General features: G+C 39.9%; 2 long non-coding RNA genes across 3 annotated transcripts in view; one reads left to right on the forward strand and one right to left on the reverse strand.

Annotated features, from left to right (window-relative positions):
• The window catches only part of LOC145553040 (uncharacterized), a 462,758-nt gene that overhangs the window by 247,558 nt on the left and 191,591 nt on the right, over positions 1–23,609 (forward strand). The window lies entirely within an intron of this gene.
• Positions 1,243–2,313, reverse strand: LOC145553180 (uncharacterized). Of its 2 annotated transcripts, XR_014089447.1 has the most exons (4): positions 2,184–2,313; positions 1,749–1,888; positions 1,436–1,573; positions 1,243–1,327 (listed from the first exon to the last, which is right to left on the reverse strand). It is a non-coding gene; the product is annotated as an uncharacterized LOC145553180 (long non-coding RNA). The 2 variants fall into 2 exon arrangements; XR_014089446.1 differs by lacking the exon at positions 2,184–2,313 and having other exon boundaries at positions 1,749–2,148.

The following is a 23,609-nucleotide window of genomic DNA, read 5'->3' on the forward strand; positions in this document are numbered from 1 at the left end:
AGCCAAAACTCTTCCATACGCCTGGCAGATTTAGATTTAAAATAATTTCCATTCTCAAGGAATTTCAATTCTAAAAGAAAATGAGGAGTACTTACATTTTATTAAAACTAGTATGTCATGAATTAACTATACCCTTCTCACTAACTAGAAGAAAAATCTTAATTTTGTTGTTTTGTATTTGCTTATGAGTTCCAAGTCATTAAAGTCAGAAGGCCTCTGCCCTTGCTCTAAGCCCAGCTTAACAGATATAAAGTGGAATTCTGACACTCCAAATGTGAAAAGATTACTTTAAACCCAAATCTTTGAATACCCAAGTAAAAAAAAAAAGTATGCTTTAGTATACTAAATTTTAACATACTTTAGCATACTTTGATTGATGTATGTAAACTGTACTATTTTGGAACAACTTTTTTGTGCTTAGTATACTTTAGTAGCATTTAAATAGTATTAAATTACAACTTTTTGTATACTTTAGTATACTCAACGTACTTTTTTGGAACAACTTAAAGTTGTACTTAGTCTACTTTAAGTATACTTTTTTATGTAATATTCAAGAGAAATATTCAAAAAATATTCCATATTAAGTGTACTAATTCTATCATAGAATTATATTAAAAACATACTTTTAATATATTTTAAATATACTAATAGTACCCCGCCTCTCGCCCGTAACGTTAGCTGGAGATAGGTGCCAGCACCCCTCCCGACTCCACTGGGGACAAGGGTGTAAAGAAAATGGATTAATGGATATACTAATAATATATAAGTAATGTATTTAAATGACACTTAATTTTTATTTTTGATTTACTGCTATTGCTAATAAAGTACAATTTTAATTACCCATAAGTCTTCGTACATTACATGCATAACTACACTACAGTACTTACATTGTTTTAGGCTACAATTACATGGAAAGATTAATTACACAAGATGTTCAAAGTAATTCAAATATTTTCTTTTATTATCAACATTTTAAAATTGTCCAATTTTACTCACAACTTTATGAACTTTACATAAATTATCAGTTTACACATCAAAAGTGAACACATGAACATGAACATTTAAGTGTGACAATAAAACATGAAAGTGAGGATCAACGACAGAACATTCTTGTTCACTGCACCTTACAGAAACCTACCAAAAAGAACAATAGAGCAATTAAACAGAGAAAGCATTTGTATTTAAAGAGAACAGAAAAATGGCAAATAAAAAAATACTTGCAATTTTAAGACGTTGTGGACTCGCCATGTATGTGGCATCATCAGAACTGATGATGATTGGGACCAGATGCCTGGGGTGGAAAAACATTTCTGGGTTTCTTCTTTGCCTGTTTATGTTAGAAGAAGCAAAAAATAGTCAGCAATATGATAAAATCAGTTGATATTGGCATTAACTATGAAGCTGTTTTAAGTGTGGACTTAAGGAGACAAACTACCTTAAAATCTTTCCATCCATGATCTGAACACACTGATCCTTGCAGGATGGTAAGGGGGGCTGGTGGTGCCCATCTCCAGCAGCCATCAGATGAGAGGCTGGGTTCACCCTGGACAGGTCACCAGTCCATCACAGGGCCCTGAAAGCCAACGACAAATAAAATGTATCAAAGAGAAATGTTAGATTAACAAGGAGAACAAATTCTGTCCAGTTACCTTTAAATCAAATCATGTTTATTAAGCACATGGTGTTGGTAACACAGCAGTTTTTGTTGTTGAAAATGTAGCTAGCTGCTCAGTAAAAAACAAACTTACATCATGAAGACGATGTGGAGGTTCATCCTCAGAGCTGGTTGGTGATCTGGTGGAGTCAGAGCTTCTTCTGAGACAGAAAGTCTTTAGGTTTTCTAACACCTGATTTCTCTGGCTTCCTCTTTCATCTTCATTTGCTTAGACTGCAAACATATGTTGAAGATAAAATCATTGATGAACGAGTTAGAACAACAACCTCACAATATCAAAGTCTCTCTGTCTTATGGAGCTTAATTAAAACCAGGTTAGTTTATGAATTAAAGTATATATCGCAACAAACAACCTCCATGCAGTTATAACACGAAGCTGAATTATTCCTATTGTAATCATACAAGTCACAATAAAATTGATGAAATAATTATTTATGAAACCAACGTAAGATGTATATCTTTACTCCACTGTTTATAATAAAATAAAGATAATAATAAGCAAACTTACCACCAGCTAGCAACACTTAGCAGCCTTCGTCCCTCCGGGCTCCTTTTGTTACACACATTTCATTTCCATCGGTTGTTGTCCCGTTGTGTTGTCGTCTAACTCGGACTAGAACGTCACCAGCTTGAATTTACCAAAATTACTAACTATGGACCTTACCACAGGGGCCGCGTTTCATTGGCTAATGCCCATTTCATGTCACAGCGCAGCTATCACGTGCCTTACCGTCTCACAAACTCATGCTAATGTACATTGTGGACTAGCAGACCAGCAGAAAGTTTTTGCGTCAGGACTCGAAAAAGAATGGTTCTCCACCGTCAGTGGGGTATCTGTACAGGCGATGTCAGGTATCCTGATCGTGTTTGTGGAACTAAAATTCACAGATTTCGGCGGACTTCCGGAAGCAAATGGAGTAGACGGCTGCGTCAGAGCCTCTCTCCCACCTTAATTGTTGAAAACTCCCGTTCAAAACCTGTTAATATGCGCAACGTCTCGATAATATTATCTATGAACGGGAGGAGAAACACAATGAGCCAAGAAAAACTGATAAAGATGCCTAAAACTCAGGATAAAGGTGCCTTGGTCGCTAAAGCTAACACGCGCTTGAATCAAGCTAACAACATTGTGGCTAGTGCGGGAGCTAACAGCGCTGGAACGAACATGGACTCGGAAGAAATACTTAAGGCTATTGACGATTTGAAGACTGTCTTCCAAGGTGGATAATGCAAAGCTACAACAGAACATCGACCATTTGAGACACGAGATCAACGGTAAACTGGACAGTATTGCCACTGATGTGCAGGGCCTAGCTGAGCGGATTGACGAGGCCCGCGTTCATCAAGTGGAGAAATGGGCAAAGGAGGCAACCGAGGCGCTATGCCTCTGCATCGAGCAACAGAGAAAAACACAGCTTAAGGTGCTTGATTTAGAGTCCCGTTCCAGAAGAAACAATGTGCGTGTATTTGGGGTGCCAGAAGGTCAGGAGGGGAACTCCACCACACAGTATATGGAGACGCTTCTGAGAAGCCAGCTACAACTACCGGAGGACCTTGACTTGAAAATACAGCGCGCACATCGCACTCTGGCAAGTAAACCCCCACCCGACTCACCACCAAGGGTTATTCTTGTCAACTTTCTGGAATCTTCTACAAAAGAAAAGATCTTAAGAGAAGTGTGGAAAAAAGGCAAGATCCAGGTGGGCTCTTCAATTATGTACTTCGACAACGATTATGCACCTGAGATTGTGAAGAAGCGCAGAGAGTATCTCGCCATCAAGAAAGTGCTCAAGGTAAAAGGCATACGCTTTCAAACACCGTTTACCAACATAAGGATTCACTGGGATTCAGGCACCCGCACATATTCCAGCGCTCGGGAAGCCTACAACGAGCTGAAGAGACGCGGAATCCAGGTTGAGGAACCGTCGACAACTGACCGTGGCTCCAGGGCGGAGTCGTGTCTTTGTGAGCTGCTGCGCTGGGAATCGGCGAGTAACACCGGCGCTGTGGTGGCGCTGAGAGCGAAGAACAAGCTGCAGGACTTCCAGCGGAACTTGCGGGAGTGAAAATAGACAGATCATGGCATAATGCAACATTATTTTGACTGGGCTCTGGATCTTCCTTTTTTGGGTGTGAGAGGTCACTGTTGTTTTTTCTTCATTTTCACGTGTTCTTTCCAAAAGGCGCTAATACTGTCCTTTTCGGGCCCTCTCATTTTGAGAGGTTTAACCCTCGACTTGCCAACGGGGTCATGAGTGAGCAGAGGGAGTTTCTCCTCACCTTGGAAGTCAGTTTGATATTGTTTTGCATTGTTACTGTTCGCTTTCTGGTTTTAGGGGCCAAATCAGTCAAGGTAACTTTTTATATAAATGTCATATAATTTGTCATATAATCCTTAAATGTAAACGGATTGATTAGTCCAGTGAAAAGAAAAAGGGTCTTAGCCAAATTGAAGAAAGATGGGATACAAATTGCCCTTTGTATCCCATGACAAAGGGCAATTTGTCATGGGATACATGAAAAATTTAAGTCATTTGGTTACTCAAACACGTTTTATAGCTCTTGTAGAAATAGTAGAAAGAGGGGGGTGATCACCCTAATTTCAAACTCACTGAACTTTGAATTTATATCTGAGAAAGGCGACAAAGAGGGCAGATTCGTTATAAAGGAGAGGATTGATAATGTTGTTGTCACGATTGTTAATATATATGTACCACCAGAGAGTGACAGAACGTTCTTAAAATCGGCATTATCTCATTTAGTGAAGGAGTTCTAGTTTGCGCTTGAGATTGGAACACAATCCCCAATTATGCTCTAGATACAACAAACTATAAGAGACAAAAAACTGGAAGGTCAAAAGATCTAAATATCCTGATCAGGGAGATGGGCATGTTTGATGTATGGAGGAATCTCCATATTAAAGAAAAAAAAATTACTCATTACTCTTCTACACACAAAGTCCACTCCAGGATTGACCTGTTCCTGATGAACATCATTGATAGATCTAAAGTGAAGGAATGCTTAATTGGAACATCTGATATTTCAGACCATAACATTATCTATTTATCCATCGGTTTGACTAATAGGCATAAAACAACATTATGGCGCTTAAATATAGGTATCCTTAATAATGAAGCCACAACAAAGGAGATTAGAAAAGAAATAACGGAATGTATAGAAGAAAATAATAATGGGCATGTAAATCCCACCTTGGTTTGGGACACGGTCAAGGCGGTAATGAGAGGGAGATTAATTTCTAGAACTGCTTATCTTAAAAAAGTAAAACGGTTAAAATATGAGGTATTGGAAAACACATTGAGGAAATTAGAATTAAAACAGCAAATGACTTACAATGGAGAATTATCAGAACAAATAATGAAAACTAAAAACAATATAAATGATATGATCCTTCAGGAACTTGAGGAAAAATTGCGCTTCTCTAAACAAACATTTTACGAATCAGGTCCAAAAGCCACAAAAATCTTAGCTAGAGAATCCTCATTTGGTAATTTTACCTATGATACAGATAAAATACATAAGACCTTTGAGGATTACTTTAAAACACTATACTCTGACCCAGGAACAGTTAACATAACTGCTATTGATGACTATCTGGCAGCTGTGGACCTACCTTTGCTTGGACTAATCCAAAATGAAGCTCTATTGGCTCCCATTACCCAGAAAGAACTGGATACAGTTATTGGTCTCTTGAAAAGTAACAAGAGCTCAGGTAGCGATGGGTTTCCAAATGAATGGTACAAGATGTTTAAGGAAGAGCTTTCTCCGGCTCTGCTCGAATCCTTTAACTGGACTTTGAGTAGGGCAGAGATACTATATACTATATCTTGGAGAGAGGCTGTTATATCTGTCCTCCCTAAAGAAGGGAAAAATATTGAATACTGCGAATCATATCGCCCAATCTCAATTCTAAATGTTGATTATAAAATTTTTACATCAATAATCTTTCGGAGAATGGAGTATTACTTGTCAGACCTTATACATGAGGATCAGACGGGATTCATTAAAGGCCGGCAAACTCATGACAGTATAAGACGAACATTACATGTATTAGCTCAAGGTAAAAAGCAGAATCTCAGCATCGCATTAGTTAGCCTAGACGCAGAAAAGGCTTTTGACCGGGTTAACTGGACTTTTCTATACAAGGTACTAGCGCGCCTGGGCTTTAATAATCAGTTTATTAGTTGCCTGCGGTCTCTTTATGATGAACCTCGGGCCAGGGTAAAAATCAATGGGCACCTAACAAATAGCTTTACACTCCCCAGAGGAACCCGCCAGGGATGTTGTCTAAGTCCATCGCTTTTTGCAATATTCATTGAACCCTTGGCACAGGCCATTAGAGAGGATGATGGGATAAAGGGTGTTAGTTTTGCAAATATAGAACACAAGATTCAGATACCTCCAAAATCCAAATATAACGCTCCCTAAACTTATGTCAGCTCTAACTGAGTTTAGTCAACTGTCAGGCTACAGTCTAAACATCACAAAAACTCAGGTTTTGACAATTAACTACTCCCCTAGTAAATTTATAAGAAAAACCTATGGACTTAATTGGGATGCTAAAAACTAAAATACCTGGGAGTGTTTATATCCTGAGATTTGGACGAGTTATTTAATTTGAACTTTGGTAAACTTATTGAAATCATACAAAAAGATTTGGCAGCCTGAACAAGGCTACTGTTAGATTTCACAGCTAGAATGGAAATTGTGAGGATGAATCTGCTTCCTCGATTCTTATATCTTTTTATGTCACTGCCTATTAGAATATCAAACACACACTTCCATGCCTGGGATAGGGTGATCTCAAGATTTATTTGGTCAGGGTCCAGACCAAGAATAAAATTTAAAACACTCCTGTGTGTCCTGTGTGTATAGTTGAAGACACGTTGTTAATCTGGAAAGAAGTAGTTGTCAAGTACAAATTGGTAGATGTCATTGGACTCCTGATGTGGCCCTCTTGTAACCTAAACTTTCGGCCAGGAGAACTAGATTCTTCCTTTTTAGACTGGAAAGATAGAGGCCTTGTAGTTTTGAACCAATTTGTAGAGGGTAACACCTTTAAAACATTTGAACAACTGAAAAGGGAATTTAATCTCGAGAACAGAGACTTATTTAAATACTTTCAGGTTAGACATTTCTATAACACCAAATTGAAAAAAGGTGTCCCCCAGAAGGTAATATTATAGTGCAAACTTTCACAAATGCCTATACTCACCTCCCATGTAAAACCGTTTCCAAATTATATAAGGGGTTGCAGAAGCAGAATGGAAATAACACCTTGAATATTAAGTCAAAATGGGAGAAGGAACTGGGAGTAAGGATTACATACGGTGATTGGCTTTCAATGTGTGTGACTCATCAGACATCTACCAGCTCTAAGAGATGGAAGGACTTTGGATGGAAGTGCTTAATTAGATACTTTATTACACCTGAAATTACTAGTAGATATAGAGAAGTACAGCAATGTTTGAGACAATGCGGCCACCAGAATGTCAATCACTCACATGTATTTTGGTCCTGCCCTAAGATGGCATCCTATTGGGATGGAATCTGCTGGACTATCGGGATAATTTTGGGGTATGCCATCCCCAAAGACCCCAGAATCTTTATGCTGGGGCTGATATGTGGAGAAGTGTTTCAAAAAGAAGATGAATACCTTTTTAAAATTTTATCAATTGCAGGCAAAAAAGCTATTGCACAGTCTTGGCTAAAGAAACTCCCTCCCCAGCAGGTCCATTGGCGGGAAGCCGTGGAAGAGATCCACTCTATGGAGAAACTGACATATCTTTTACATACAAAAGGTCATGTGTACAACAAACGCTGGTCTAAATGGCTGGCATATAAGAGCAAGGAAGCGTAACTATGTGCAACATCTGATAATGTTTTCTTTTACTCAACTGTAAATCAGCGCCCCAAGTTCTGTGTGTTGTATGTTCCATTGTAATAAAGAAAAATGTTAAATAAAGAGTATTTAAAAAAAAAAAAATTCACAGATTTCCAAATTCTGAAATGGAAAGCCTTGCTTGGATCAAAGCTTGTGCACGACCACATTTGCAGCTCAACCGTCGTAGAATCAATAAGAACAAAGTGTCTGCTGGGGTAAGTATTATTGCTTTGCTTTCTTTGTGTTTAGTGAATGAAAAAAAGAAAGTTAATAATAAACACATTCATTATGAAAACCTTTTAGCCAAGTACAGCATAATGGCAGTACCGATACAACTTCTACATCCTGAAGCCTGTTTGTTACAGCCTTACGTTAGCTGAACAGATCAATATGCAATGTGTACCGTATCTGACATACATTAAAGATTTTATTTTACCTGAAAAGGCTTTTTACTAAATTGCAATCGTGTTAGCCACACTAGCACCGAGTTCCGTGTATAAGTACTAGGCACATTCGAACCCTCTAAACCAGTGGTCCCCAACCTTTTTATTACCGCAGACCGGTCGAGACTTAGACATTTTGCTACGGCCCGGGGGGGCGGGGCGTGAACCATCAGATAAGGTTTCTGCATGTTGGTGTTCCTGCTAAATCCTGAATATACCCAATTTGGTTGTCTTGGCTTTTTTATCGCAGCCTGTGGGGTTTTCCCTGACTTTAAACGAGAATACAACCTGCAGAATGTGACAGGTAGCCAATCAGAAAGCGCAGTGACGTAAGAACAGAGGGGAATCCCAAACGGCTGACATATCGCTCAACTGTGAGTCCGATGGACATCGGAGATGATATGTGGAAATGTTTATTATATGCAAAGGTCATTATTATATATGTTTATTATGTTTATTCAATTAAAAATGTTAACTATGAAAAAACATTCACCTTCAAATCATAGTGCAGCAAATAGAGCGGCTGCTCTCGTCGTCTTTTATCCACTGCCTTTTCTTTTTGTTACGTCTTTTATCTCTTAAAATGACTCCACAAACTATCACTATTGTTTCTACATAGTCATCCATGTTTGGTTATTCTAAATTCCCGTATGCTATGTTGGGAGTTTTGTGGATTTTCTTCTGGAATCGCGATGTTCGTGACTGGAATCGGTTCGTGTTGCTCCTGCCATGTAGCTGGACACACGAACCGATCGAACCTGTTGGACTTTTATCAGCTCTGTGGTCACAGAGGTTTGGAGAATCGGCCGACAATTCTTAAATCTTGCCGTTTAAACCAGACTTAAGACTCACAAGCTCTACTCATCTCCTCTCGACCACTGCTGTAACGCTCTGACTGGTCGCTATGGTAACGTTTACATATCCCTTCAAAATAAGATACAGATGCGCCACAAAAACGAACATTTTACTTTCGTGAAAATTTTAACTCACGATACTGACTAACGGGAGCCCTGAGCTTGTTTCTCTGCAACGAGACGGTCCCATCTGGGAGTGACGAGAGACGATGACACCCGAGGTGTGTTGCTTGAGCACAGCCTGCTTGGTCTCTACGTGGCGAAGCAGTTTGAAGCTTCATTACCTCATTAGCAGCCGGTCACCGCATGTTACGTAGAGCGGGCTTGTAATGTGGGACTAACCTACCGGTCCGGGATAAATCCATTCTCCTGTCTCTTCTCTGGGCCTTTTCCCCTTTGCAAAGAAACTTTCCAAAGACATCTGATCTGTTTCTACTCATTTTGCTGTTTGTGGCCTCAGTGTTGGCGTGCAAGTAACCGAGAGAATCCGGTTAAAGGTTTTTCAAAATAAAAGATCCATCCATCCATTTTCTTACACCCTTGTCCCCTAATGGGGTCGGGAGGGTTGCTGGTGCCGATCTCCAGCTAGCGTACCGGGAGAGAGGCGGGGTACACACTGGACAGGTCGCCAGTCTGTCACAGGGCAACACAGAGACACACAGGACAAACATCCATGCACACACACACACACACACACTCACACCTAGGGGCAATTTGGAGAGGCCAATTAACCTGACAGTCATGTTTTTGGACTGTGGGAGGAAACCGGAGTACCCGGAGAAAACCCACGCACGCACAGGGAGAACATGGAAACTCCATGCAGAAAGACCGGGGCTGGGAATCAAACCCAGAACCTTCTTGCTGCAAGGCAACAGCTCTAAATAAAAGATCCTCCAGACTCAAATAATACATAAAACGGAAATATTTAATTATTTCTTGTGCGGCCCGGTACCAATTGGTCCACGGACCGGGGGTTGGGGACCACTGCTCTAAACCATGAATGCCCGACTTACCCAGCCTTGCAAGAACAACAGCCATCAGCTATCTTGTCCACAGCTATATTTATGCTGAGGGTCTGAGGATCTGCTGTTTTCCTCACCGACTGGTAGCATTTAGCTGCAACTCGCACAATGTTAAAGGCATCGCGTGGCTAAAACACCTTGATGTTGTCCAAAAAAGATGACATGAACTTCTTGGTTCCCTTGTCGTGGCTGATATTTTGTGAAAATCCGGCAGAAATGCTAAACTAATCAACTCAGAAATACTCTGCAGAGTCAGTCAAAATGAAAAATGCCATGTTTACACATAGAAGCTAAGCACCGCGAGGCTTTGCTTGTGAGACATGTAGCCACGTGGGACTTTCGAGGGACGTTTCTGGGCGGAGCTTGGTAAGCTCCATCGTCAAGGCCCTCTCTACTTTTAAGGCAATATTATGCGAGTAAAAATGGCCATTTTGAACAGCGTCTGTTATCTTCCCTGCGTTCTTGTTTTTTCTTCCCTTTATGGCGTTTAAAAAAAATGAAAGTGTGCAATACCGCCACCATTTGGTCTGGAGTGTGAACTGGAGCTAATGCCATTGATTATATGGTTTTACATCACACATCTGAAAATGGATTGGGTACTTTTTTTAAACATTACATAATGATTCTAATTTTTTATTGTATGAAATTTTAATAGATAGTAAAAGGCACTTAAAAATTCATACTTTTTAGATACTTAAAAAAGAAGGGTTCGGTGAATGTTCGGTTAAATTTAACTTTATTCAATAAAAAATTCTTTTGAGTTATTTAGTTATTTGATACATATGCATAGTATTTTTATAACAACTGAAAGTAAGACAGTTTCTTAATTGTGTTATAAAATGACCCTGTGCATGGAAAATACATAATACAGCCCCTTTAACAAACAAGTTTGCCAAGAACTCCAATACACGATATAATTTTGGTCAGAATACATGCAGAGAAGCTGCAAAGACTGTTTCTGTATCCTAACATTCACACACGCATGAATACACACAGACAGAATCCCACACATATCTACATCCATAGAAACACACAGCTGAAGGTTTTGTATGTGTTAGTGAATATTCAGCAGAGGGCTAAAAGGACCAGAACCTATTTGCAAGGTAAATACAGTCTCATTACACGGAGAAGCATAAAAAGAAAAGTCTCTGCTGCACATAACATGAAAAGACTATTGTTCTGCCAATACATGAAGACGCTCTTTCTTTCCATTGTGAAAATAATAATGCGTAGACCCCTTGTTCTGTGAGCCTTTCATTTCAACAAAAGACTGTGTGTGATTCTGTCTTATTTATCTGAGCCTAGCACCCACTGTGGTGAAGAAGAATGAGAGAACGCCATCACTGGTTGAAATAGCTGCTGCAACTTTGAACTGATCAGGTGTAAGGAATATTTTGGATTTTGATTTTTTTTCTTCTCTTGCGAGGAGCTTTTTCTATTTCCTATAAGTGAGATGAATTCAGACAGCAGACAAATACAGTGAATATAATAATGATGGGATGTCTGTATTATTTTAATATTTTGTTTTCACTGCTCAGGTAATTACTTACAAAATTCAGTTGGTTTCTGTTTCTGTGTCACAAATGCTTGATCTGCCTTTACAGAATGTGTCATTACAAGCAGCCACCTTTTGCCAGTTCAGAAAGTTGAGCTAAAAAATGTGTTGCCAACACAAGTTTTCTCTCTTTTGTGGTGTCCTGGATTGGTGTATAACATGTCTAATCCAAATATTCTTGGACTGTCTGGCATGAAGAAATGAAAGCCAACCCTACCCCAAAACAAGCAAACAAAAAAAAAACTGAAACCAATGTTGTATCCAATAGAATTTATCTAATGCTTATGATGATGTCAGAATCTAATTCTGATAGGACATTGGGTTGCTTTTCAGTTATTGGTTTGATTGCTCTTGCTATTCCTAATTTGTAATTCGGCGTGTGAATTGGGCTTATGATATCCAGTGATTCTTGAGAAGAAGGACAAAATGGGTTTAAATTTTCCCCCCAAAATGTTTTATTATTCCTCAAGCACATACGCGTATACAAATATGACAAATAATGTTTTGGAAATGTAAAGATGCTAACTAAGGTACAGGCTCCCAGTTGCAACATTTTAAAAAAATTAAATTTTTAATCGACCTGACCCAGAACTTTGTTGTCACCATCTGACAAAAATAAATATAAAATTATTTTTTAGTGACCACATTAGTGATATTTTTACTCAGTTTTACAGACAAATGCTTCCCAAGAAACAAAAGAAATATTATTTCAAACAAAAAAACAACATAAAGTCCATCTGACAGAGTTGACACTGAACTGAAGGTGGTGACAAACTAGTGAGTAAAATTAAATACTTGGTCCATGTGAAGTAATGCAATTTATGTAAAATACATTAAAATGAATTAATTGCACGTTTAAGTGAGATTTGTCAACAATTTCACTGAAAGAGTCACAAAAACTCTGATGGAGTTGACAAAAAGCCAAACTACCTCAATTTATATGATGTTATTCTGAAGGAGGCCATATTGTAGCTCATCTGGTCCATGAAATCTTTACATTGTACCAAAATTAAGCTTTTATTTCACAAAATTTCATAAAAATTTTGTAGATCGTCAGTTATGGTGTTGCACATCATGGTTGTGATGAACAACTTAGGAATAAAAAGAAGAAAAAACTAAAGAATAACATAAGCTAACCAGAGCTAACTAGCCCTCTTAGCAAATGAGGCGGTCATGGGGTCCTCAGAAGTTCTGGTGCCCCCAATAATGCCTGATTTTTTTTTTTTACATTCTTTTTATGTCTGACGGTGTTGACAAAAACTAGGGACACATTTCGATGGAGTTGGAAAATATATAAAAAAGATTTTTAATTCAATTTATTGATACTTTTATAATTATTTATTTGAATATTCATCCATCCATTTTCTTACACCCTTGACCCTTAGTGGGGTCAGGAGGGCTGCTGGTGCCTCTCCAGCGAACGTTCCAGGAGAGAGGCGGGGTCACCCTGGACAGGTCACCAGTCTGTTGCAGTGAACCCAGAACCTTCTTGCCACAAGGCAACACATCTACCAACTGCACCACTGTGCAGGCAGCCCTTTATTTGAATACTTATACTTAATTGTCATAATATATTATCTTAGTATTCCTCTGTTTTAAACTATTATAACGTAGTTCTGCTCCAGGTCAAGGGACTTTACAGACACCAGTCACCTACTACAAAGTTTAAAATAAAAAATATTCAGCAAAAACCAGGAAAACATACATTGTTGTGCTGACATGACCCAGGTTAGTTTAGTCAGATATTTGAAAAAATTATATTTTGTGTATATTTTATTCAAATTTTGTGTTTTATGCAGCCTCCCCCCACAGTCCAACAACATGACTGTCAGGTTAAATGGTTTCTCTAAATTCTCCTTTGGTGAGTGTGTGTGTGAATGGTTGTTTGTCCTGTGTGTCTCTGTGTTGCCCTGCGATGTGACTAGCGACCTGTCCAGGGTGACCCTGCCTCTCGCCGATTGGCTATTGAAAATAGGCACCAAACCCCCTGATGACCCCACTGGGGTCATGGACGATAGTGGATGGATGGATGTGAATGTGTCATGGGCAGAACTTTGTATACAAACATTGAGGTGCAGCCGCGATTTATAAAGAGGAGATAGCTGTCTGATGTGTATGCACATGGTTTTATAAATCTGGATTTTTTTTATGCCATACACTGTTTTCAGCCTCTGCGTGCAAGTAGACTTCATACATCCTGTGATATATTCCTTCTGGAGTCTCATTTGATAAATGATAAATACATTTTATACATGAGACTCCAGATATCTTCTCATGGGGAAATCTTTATTTTTATTCATTTATTTATTTAATAATTTTTCAAAAATAATTAAATTTTGCTTTCCAAAGCTACTTGTGATGCAGTTTTCTTTCTTTTGTTGAGAAATTGTATTGTTTTATTTATAATCTGAAAAATTATCATCTTGAAAACATTCTGCTATGATACACATGACTTTATGTTAGTCGGAATACTTTGATTATTCCATAAGCGTAGTTGAGATGAACATGCACAGACATCTTGTTTTGCAAGTCAGTTGATGGTTGATGAAAATGACTCCTAACAGACTGCAGTATGCACCAACATGCAGACAGACAGACAGACAGACAGACAGACATATTGGTTGAAGACAAACAGAAGTACTGCAGAACAGATGCTGGCCGATCTTTTCTCATCCCTAGGGCAATGGACAGATTGGTTACCATGGTTACAGGATTAAGTCAGCATAAGGCCATCAGAGCTATAAGAGGATGCATATGTATTTACAAAATGATTCTATGATTATGATGTGTGTGTGGTTGTGACTGTATTTATCAGACAGCTTCACAGTAACGTTTGGCTGTGGTCAACATGGCAGGAGATGATAGTGAGAACTGACCTGAGGAACGTTAGAGATTAGTAGGTCAGGGGAAAATATTCTAGATTAGTAATACAATTCTACCCATCCTCCAAAAAATAAAAACACACTGATGGGAAATAAATAATTTCTCTTATGCTGGGCAGACCCAGTGTTCTTCATATGAGGATTTAAAGCCTCTTTCTCACATGTTTTGCAACAACATTAAGCTTGGCAGCATGGTACTGTGTTTTGACTAAGCAAAGATAAATCCAGGAAGGAATATTGTCTGCCTATTCCAAGGATCCATATCTGTATTTTAGGAGAAGTGTAGAGAGAGCTGGTGGACCTGCCTCCATGGTGTGGTACGGTCATAAGTGTGAACACATCAAAAATGATCATGATTGTTTTCATAAAATGAAAAGCATTACATGAAACCCTGAGCACGACCTTCATGTGACAGCAATGCAACATACTGTTTGCGAGTGAGCTTAATTCTATATAAAGTAATGCTCACTCAGAAACAATAAGTATTTTGTAAGCAATTACTTCATAAATATAAGCCACAAGTACATTTTGTTGGTATTTTAGTAAGGTTAACTAATTTTTGTAAGTCGGGTAGCCAATGGATTCTACAGTGAACCTCTACAGATGAACATTCTCAAAATAGGAGATATAGATCTGATATAAATCAGAATCAAAATGCGGTTAGCGTAGCGTCGGTTTTGTTCTGTGTTGTGATTGAGGGCGATGATGGTTCTGTTCCAAACATTTTTGCAGCAGTGGATGTGGTGTTGAACTGGAGTCACAGAGAGTCACTATTTTTCATCTGAGGGGAAAAGTGGTGGTTGACAGCCTAGGGAAACTAAAAAAGGGAGAAAAACCAGAAGCTGCAGAGATGAGAGAATTATGCACATACTCAACCCAGGGGAGATACTGACTCCAATCTGATAGATTAGTGAAAGTGAAACAGCTGAGGGTGGATTCGAGTTCTTAGTTCATGCGTTCTGATTGTCCATTTGGGGTGATAACCAGATGTGAGGGTGACCTTACCTTCTAAAGCTGAAAAGAAACGTTTCCAAACCTGGGTGGTGAATTGTTGACCACGGTCAGAGAGGATTTCTTGAGGAATACCATGTAAGTGGAAAACATGTTTATCAAGGAGTAGTGCAATCTGGAAGGCTGTAGGAAGTTTTCTGAGTGGAATGAGATGACATGATTTAGAAAAACTGTTTCTATGGACATGCGTTGAATAAAAGCAGAGTCAATGAGGTTCTGTTCGCAACCAGAATCAATCATAACGTTCAGAGCAAGAAAATAACTATTGTGGAACAGTGTAGCAGGTAGCAGTAGGCAAGGAGATTTCTTTTCACATAGATGGTCCGCTAGTCTCCTTGCATCTACTGGCGGACCCGGGCTTTTGGTTAAACTGGACAGATGGACATTAAATGACCGGGGGATCCACAATAGAGACAGAGTTGGGAGGTCATTCTGTTCTCCTCAGGAGTCAACTGAGTGTGACCAATCTGCATGGGTTCTGATGCAACCTGGTTCTGCGGAGGAGACGGAGGTTGAGTAGGTGTAGTGGGAGAAGACAATCTGACAGATGTGCTCTTTTATTTCTTTCCTTGGTTCTATCACGTATCCTGTTATCTAGCTGAATAGTTAAACTAATTAATTCTTCCAGTGTTGCGGGTTCATCCAAAGTTGCTGGTTAATCTTTTAAAAGTTCATTGAGTGCATGAAAATATGCACTCTTTAAAGCAGATGCACTCCAGCCTGAAGCTGACACTATAATTCTAAAATCTATGGCAAAATCTGCCACTGATCTCTGCCGATTATCCATAATCTATGGGAATTGGACGTTTTGTCGGGTTCTTGGTTAAACATCTATTAAACTCCTTCAGAAATTATCAAAAGTGCAACTGAAATTAGATGGAGTAGGGAATCTTGCTTCTGCCCAATCTAAAGTTCTGCCAGAAATTACATATGCAATCTTAGCACCATCATGAGAGAAGCTTCTTGGGAAATGATTGGATACTAGAGAGCATTGAAGAAGAAAACCACCACATTGATTAATATCACCAGAGAACTTTTCTGGAGTAGGTGGACGGATATGTGAAGATGTGGAGTGGACTGGTGGCTCTGCAGTGGAAGGGGGAGCTGAATCTGGAGTGAAGGTCTGTTGGAGAATTATTTGTAAAAAAAACAAAATAGACAGTTCTTCAAGACATTGATTTGTTTCGGTATGGCGGTCACACAGGGCTCGTAAAGCAGTATCATGGGATTGGATTAGTGAGTGTTGTTCTGCCATAGTCCTCCTGAGGGTTTCTGTGAGTTCATGTCTTTTGACCCACATTCTGGAGTCTTGGAAATCAGATAAATAAAATGTATTTTGAGATGTGTGGTTCTTGTCCTGTGGGTGGGAAGCTGGGGTCACCAGAACCCTGAGGGCAGTTGGAGAGAAAAGGTAAGTTGACGGTAAACTAGACAGATTGAATTCTGAGAAATGGAATGACCCTACTTGGTTGGAGGATGAATTTCCGCCAGGGGGAGAAATACTGTGATCGCCGGGGATTTGGTCTCTTTGCAGGGAGTTCTTGAGATGATCCAGGTTCCAGTGTTTGGTCTTGACGGAGAGTTCATTGGAGATGGATAGACAAGGCTTGCGATGGAGGGCGGACAGGTAATTCTAGTGACGAGGAGCGAGGAGCGGTCCGATAGCCAGTCGTAAAATGAGGAGCTGTCAGAGAATCTTCAGCCAAGAAGGAGATGGACTCGGGCAGCCAGTGGGTAAGATCCACAGCATCACGAGAGGAAACCAGAATGCAAGAAACTCAGGCTACACAGTGGGTAAAATCCAAGGTGCCACAAAGAAACAACAGAGAGAAGAGCAACATTACTCTCTGATTACTTGAGATAAAGTAGAAAACTCAGAGGGGCACAGAGTACAGAATACTCTGACAGGAAACTGAGTGTTTGCCAGTTTCCCGTAACTGGCAAACACTCAGGCGTCAAAGTGCTCTCAGCCCGCTCCTCATATACACCAAGATGACGAGGTAAATTGGTCGCAGGTGTGCTGAATCCAGACAGGCGGCACCCATCCAGGTAGGAGCAGCTTCTTGGCTGAAACAACAGAGACTCCCCACAAAGATCCAAAAACCCCACGTCTCTCCAGGTACTCCGGTTTCCTCCCACAGTCCACAAACATGACTGTCAGATTTATTGGCCTCTCTCAATTGCCCCTAGGTGTGAGTTTGTGTGTGTGTGTGCGTGCATGGTTGTTTGTCCTGTGTGTCTCTGTGTTGCCCTGCGACAGACTGGCGACCTGTCCAGGTGACCCCGCCTCTCACCCGGAACGTTAGCTGGAGATGGGCACCAGAAACCCTCCTGACCCCACTGAGGGACAAGGGTGTTAGAAAATGGATGGATATTGTGTTAAAATGTATGAAGCACTTCCTACAAGTTGTGAAACAAGAAGGCCTTTTTCTCACAAGTCTGAAACAAAAATTAAACAACTATTTTATCACTGTAAACAAATTATTCACTCAATCATTACTCAAAGCTGCCATTTATTAATGTGCATGGATGGCAGACTAGATGTAAAATTATAATCACACTTTCAAATTGTTTCTCTGACAGAATCACACAAATGCAGCAACAGACACATATTAATGTACTCCTGTGGTGTCATAGATCAATAATGTTTAAAGCATTGCTGTGCAGCCACAGGAGGTTGAGGTGAGTGCTCTGAGAGTGTGCTATAAAATGCCATTGGCCTAATTAAGGATTACTCTGGATGAAGTACTTTGGTTTAAGAAGGCTGAGAAATGGGCCCCATGAGGTCTCTCTGACAAAGTGGTTTCATACTGGATATCTAGCTAACTTAAAAGAAAAGAAATGCAACTAATATCACATGGTTAAAATACAACACTTGACAGTAGAAACTATCAAATACATTTTAGAAGCTTCATTGTATATCTCATCATTTGGAAATCAATTCCCATAACAATTATGCTTTATTATCCTGAGGAAGACTAAACAAACATAACTATGGAACTGTTAAGGAAGAATTATTTTATTTATGTGATTAAATTTAGAAAAGAATCTGGCTCTCCTTCTTCCTGTTTGGATCCCGGGTTCTCTTGACGGTGGAGCGTTTGGGACAAAACACAACGATGAGTGTTGACGTCACAGAATTTCAGAATTTAATCCAAATCGGAACAAAGTGAGAAGATACAACAGAAAACTACAAAATAATAGAGACACACATTCATTACCTGAGACAAGAGATATGGACAGCAAAGATATCTTTGGAGAAATTGCAAAGGCAAGATCTGATCTGTTACTCTGTGTGGAAAGTTTTATCTTCTTGTATTTAATTTATTCAGATAAGGCGTATCTTTTCTCATCCAACCAGGTCCTGTCTCTGACCCTTTTAAAAGTTAGAAACTCCCTGCAATTTGTTCACAACATCAAACACCAGTTGTCTAAATAAGTGAAAACAGGGACTCCTGAAGTCCTGCTGCTTCATGGCTTTAACAGATCAGGGTGAAAAGCTGGAACTTCCTACTGAGGGCAGATCAAAGATCTTAGCAGACAATCTGCCTTAACTACAGGTAAAATAAAGGTCAAGAGGCCAGAATAAGTTATAAATTTTAAAACTATAATTAGGCTATTTCAATCAAGTCATGTTAAATTTTAAAACTTGCTTATTTTAAATATATTTTCTTAACTCAAACATGAGTTTCAGTATTTCCCACCTGACAGCAAAGTTTCTGGTGAGCTTTTAGAGCATGGAGTTGTTGTTTTGTTGAAAATAGATTTAATTGATCCAGAAACTGACATTTCATGCAGAGATATGAAGAAGTATATATTTGATGGTGTTGCTAAAGCTGTCAGGTTGTGTGTTATATGAAATACTAAATAGAGTTTTCCCCAACTGTTTTTAGTTTTAGGCGGTGTCTCTCAGTTTGACCTTTCTGCTGATAGTGGTGGTGGGGTTTGCCTTCCCAAGTGTGGGTAAATCAGTCATGTCCAGATTAAACTATCAGGCAGTCAGATACCAAAGAAAACGATAAGACATCATAATTAGTTCTAGTAATGTAAAAAAGCCATTAGTAAAATTTCCATATTGTTCACCTTCTCCTGGCCTCATCTTTCAGTAACAGAAAATCCACATGAGCAATATCTTGAAGCTAAAAGCTCTTTTCTAAACTTTGGTTATCTATAAAATAGTACAGTGCTCCCTTCAGACTATTGTATTCAACAAGCCTTGGTGGAACAGGATGCACTATGGGAACCATTTGTCCCTCCGGGCCGTCTGTTCCCGCACATAAATCCCACACAGCTGTACCAACTGCATGCTGTTTCTTTACTAGATTTTTCATGAAACTGTGATTCTCAAACTTAGTATTATAAGTATCCTCTCAGCAAATTTTATGCCCTGTATGCACCACAGAAACTTCAATGACAGAAAAAACATCAGTATAAGCTCACATACCAAGAAGTTGTCTCATCTTACTGGATGGAAAAGTGCAACTGTGTGCGTGTTGTTTTTAGGGTTTTATTGGCTCTAGTGGCCTTTATTTGATAGTGAGTTAACAGGATAGTGGGTATTGAGAGAAGGGTGAAGACGTGGCAAAGGTCACCAAGCCAGGAATCAAACTGCGATTGAAGGACTAAGGCCTCCATATGTGGGTTGTGCTTAACCCCTTGCCACCACAGCACACCTGACTGTGCTTTCAGTATCATAAAGTCTCTTTAAGAAATCTTGTCATGGCAAAGAAACCTGTGTCATGTGCACAGATTTCTTTCCTGCGCACATGGCAGGTTGCTCTTTAGTTACTATTGTTACATTTCCAAGACAGTGTAGGATCACAACATCAGAAGACGTAACTGAATGTAGCTTAAATAAGAGCTTAAAATTAAAATCTTGAAAGCAGGAGAAAATGTGAGAGAAATATTTCTTCTGTTTCATCAGGTATGAATGTGAAATGTAAAAGATCAAGCAGGAGAGAACAACTGTTTTAACTGTTGTGTGAATCACACGTTGCGTTTGCACTGCACAATGTTGCCACTGATGCCAAAACAAATAGAAAGAATACAACCAGGTGACAAGCAAAGAGCCTTTTCTTTACAGGATTATATGATGGCTTATGCTGGCTGGAGGTAATGATGAGTGGGAGGTTTATTTTTAACCAAAGTATAACGTGAGTGGAGGTGTCTCCCTAAAATTAGGGACAACCTGTCAAAATAATAATTCTTGAGGTGGGAATAACTGGCCACAATGTTTCCGGTCCACCAACAGGTGCTGTTCTTATAAGAATTGAAAAGACTGAAAACAGTCGGGAAAAATAGAGACCAAGGTGGCAGTAATGCACCAATTTTGGTGTTTGCCAATTGCCAGAAAACATCAAAGAAGAAAAAGAAGATTTTTTTTAATTTTTAACAAAACATTTATTTACAATAAACAATAAACTTTACACAATCAGGTCAAAGAATAAAAAAAAACAATACATTTTTACATCAGCAGCTTGTTATATATATATATATATATTATTTTTTTTAATCAGAAATGGTGCACAATACATTCTACATTGTACAAAACTATTTAAATTCCCAGTGGCTCTGTGGAAACAAAACTCCAACCTCAACCTGGCCTTGATGTTACACGTCCACAGAGCCGCGGCATCAAGTTGAGGTCCCGCCTGCATTTTGTCACATTGAGTTAAATAGTCATTTTGGCTTCTGCAATTAAATAATTTTAAATCCGGGATTTAAAACTAGTGGCTCGACTGTAATGTACACCATAGATAAAAACAGAATTGGTAAAAACTACGCCAAAAAGACAAAAAATTCTCAATAAAATTTTTTTAAAAACAGTCAACCGTACACAATCCATAAAAACATGATAAACACTCTCGGACTGATGACCGATAAAAACAAGTTTGTTGCCATGGCGCCAGTCCTTTTCTTTATTGGAGGCTTGTACAAAGTCCTCCACTGCGGTTTTTGTCCTTCGAGTTTATTAGTCCATACACTGATGGGCCTTTTGTTGAGAGTTCTCCTGTTAAGGATCTTTGTACAACATTTGTACAGTACTTTCGGACTAGTTTTACATAAGTCCATTCCTGGAACCACACTCCGCAGGAGGGGACCACTGTCCTCCTCAAAATCCGGCTCCAGGAATATATCCGGGAACGGGTCAGTCGGGTCAGGCAGGCACTCTTTTGTGACGTACTGCTGCAGGAGCCGCCTCTCCCCAGCTGTCATCTGTTCATTCACCTGATCCAAGAAGCGCCACACTAGTCTGGTGAACTGGACTCCAAGTAACGAGCCAACCTCCTGGACGTTAGAGAAGTCGGGTCCAGTCACCTGCACCAGTCGCCGCAGGGTTACCGTCCCGGATCTGGACAAAGCCTCAGAAAGGCCTGGCACGCTGCTGTCACTGACGTCCAGTCTCGCTCCACACACCAACGGTTCTTCTAAAAGCCAATGCAGAGAATTAGCGTTTTCGCCCTGAGAAGTTTAAAAAGAGCACCGGTTTTAAAAACACCCTGATAAAACTGAGGCAACCCTTTTAACTTTAAAACATTAAAATCGGTTAAAAACAGAGCAGCATTCAGGCCCAGAAAATGTACACATCTGAAAATGCAACTGGCCACATCCTTCCACACAGGAGATCCTGTCAAATACTTCTCTTGTGATTGTGGCACATAATGTAGACAATTCCAGAAAAAGTTTACCATCTCTGGTTGTATTTTTACAAGTAAACCAGATGGAGGATCTAAAACGGAGAGCTGGTGCCACAGCTGTGATGCTACGAGGTTGTTTTACCCTTGTGCATTCAAGGACTGAGGCAAATGATACACGTTTTGTGTGTGGGGTCGGTTGGACACAAGGGTTAAAGCCAGCACTCTGCTCCGGTAGAACATCTGGAAGTGGAGCCACTTCCACTTTGACAACTTATAGTTCATTTTTTGCTCGACATTTTCCCAGTTTTTATTTACAATATCTTTATTGCCTAAAAACACACCAAGATATTTAAAACCGTCTTTCTTCCACACAAGACCCTGAAGGAGAACCGGGAACCCAACAGACCAGTTCACCCTCGCAGCAGATAAGACAGAAAACTTCTTTGTGATCTTGGTTAAAATACTGACATCATGTTGGTCTTTAATACTGACAACAGGCCTACGCTGATGAGGCCTACGCTGATGAGGCCTACGCTGATGAGGCCTGGCCCTATGGCAAGACAAGGGGAGTGAACCAGTGACAGACTTTCATTGTAGACGTAGAGCAGGTCTGTGGCCAGAATGTCCCAGTAGGCCTGTTACGGTCACTGACCTCTAGGGGCTCTCTTTCTGAGAGAGCTCTGTGTTTTCTGTTTCAGTTCTACCTGATTGCTGCAGGTGAAGTGTATTGGGGCTCGTCAGCCCCCCTATAAGAAGCAGCAAGCTGGAGATGCCAGACCCCCTTCTGTTTGACTTGTGATCCTGTTGAGAGCTGACTGTGTGTGTGAAGTGAACTGAACTTGCTGTGAGCATCTTTGTGAACAATTGTCCAAGACGTGGTTTTGTTCAGAGGTGGAAGCTGGTAGGGGTTCTCTGCCATTTTTGTTGTGAACAGTTTTCTCCTATTTTTTGGTTAGTAAGGGAGTTTAGGTTTTGTATTTTCTTTTAGTTCTTCTTTAGAAAGTGGTTGTTTTATTTTATAGTTATAAGGGGGTGTTTTGTTTATTATTTTGGCCTTGGAGACCCTGAAGCTTAAAGCTCCCCTGTGGGTTTTTTTTTTTCCAGTACTTGTTTCAGCAGAATTGTAAAATAAATTATATTTTTGTTACTCAACTGTTCGGATTATTTTTTGTTTTATGTTAAAGCACAGTACCACAATTTCCTTTAGGGATTTTAGGGTGGAGTTCTACAAGGCCTTGTAACAAGGCCTTGTAGAACTCCACCGTAAGCCCGTCAACGCCCGCGGACTTCTGGCTCTGCATGCTGAGAAGGGCTGTGTGGAGTTCCTGAACCAGAGGGTTCTCCAGTTCGGAGTTGGTCTCCTCAGAGACCTGGGGTAGTTCGTTGCAGAACACCCGGAACAGTTCCTCGTTCTCTTTGCATTCACTGTGGAATAGAGAACGGTAAAACTCCACAGCCCTCCTCCTGATCTGCCCTGGTTCACTCCGTTGCTGCCCTGTGTCCGACAGCAAAGATTGGATCAGCTTCCTCTGCCCGTACTTCCTCTCCAAGCTGAAGAAAAAGCTAGAGGGAGCATCCATCTCTGTGATGTTCTGAACCCAGGACCTGACCAATATGCCTTGTTTTT

Source organism: Poecilia reticulata, chromosome 10 (assembly GCF_904066995.2).
Source record: "Poecilia reticulata chromosome 10, P_reticulata-male-v2, whole genome shotgun sequence".
In the NCBI taxonomy this organism is placed as follows: domain Eukaryota; kingdom Metazoa; phylum Chordata; class Actinopteri; order Cyprinodontiformes; family Poeciliidae; genus Poecilia; species Poecilia reticulata.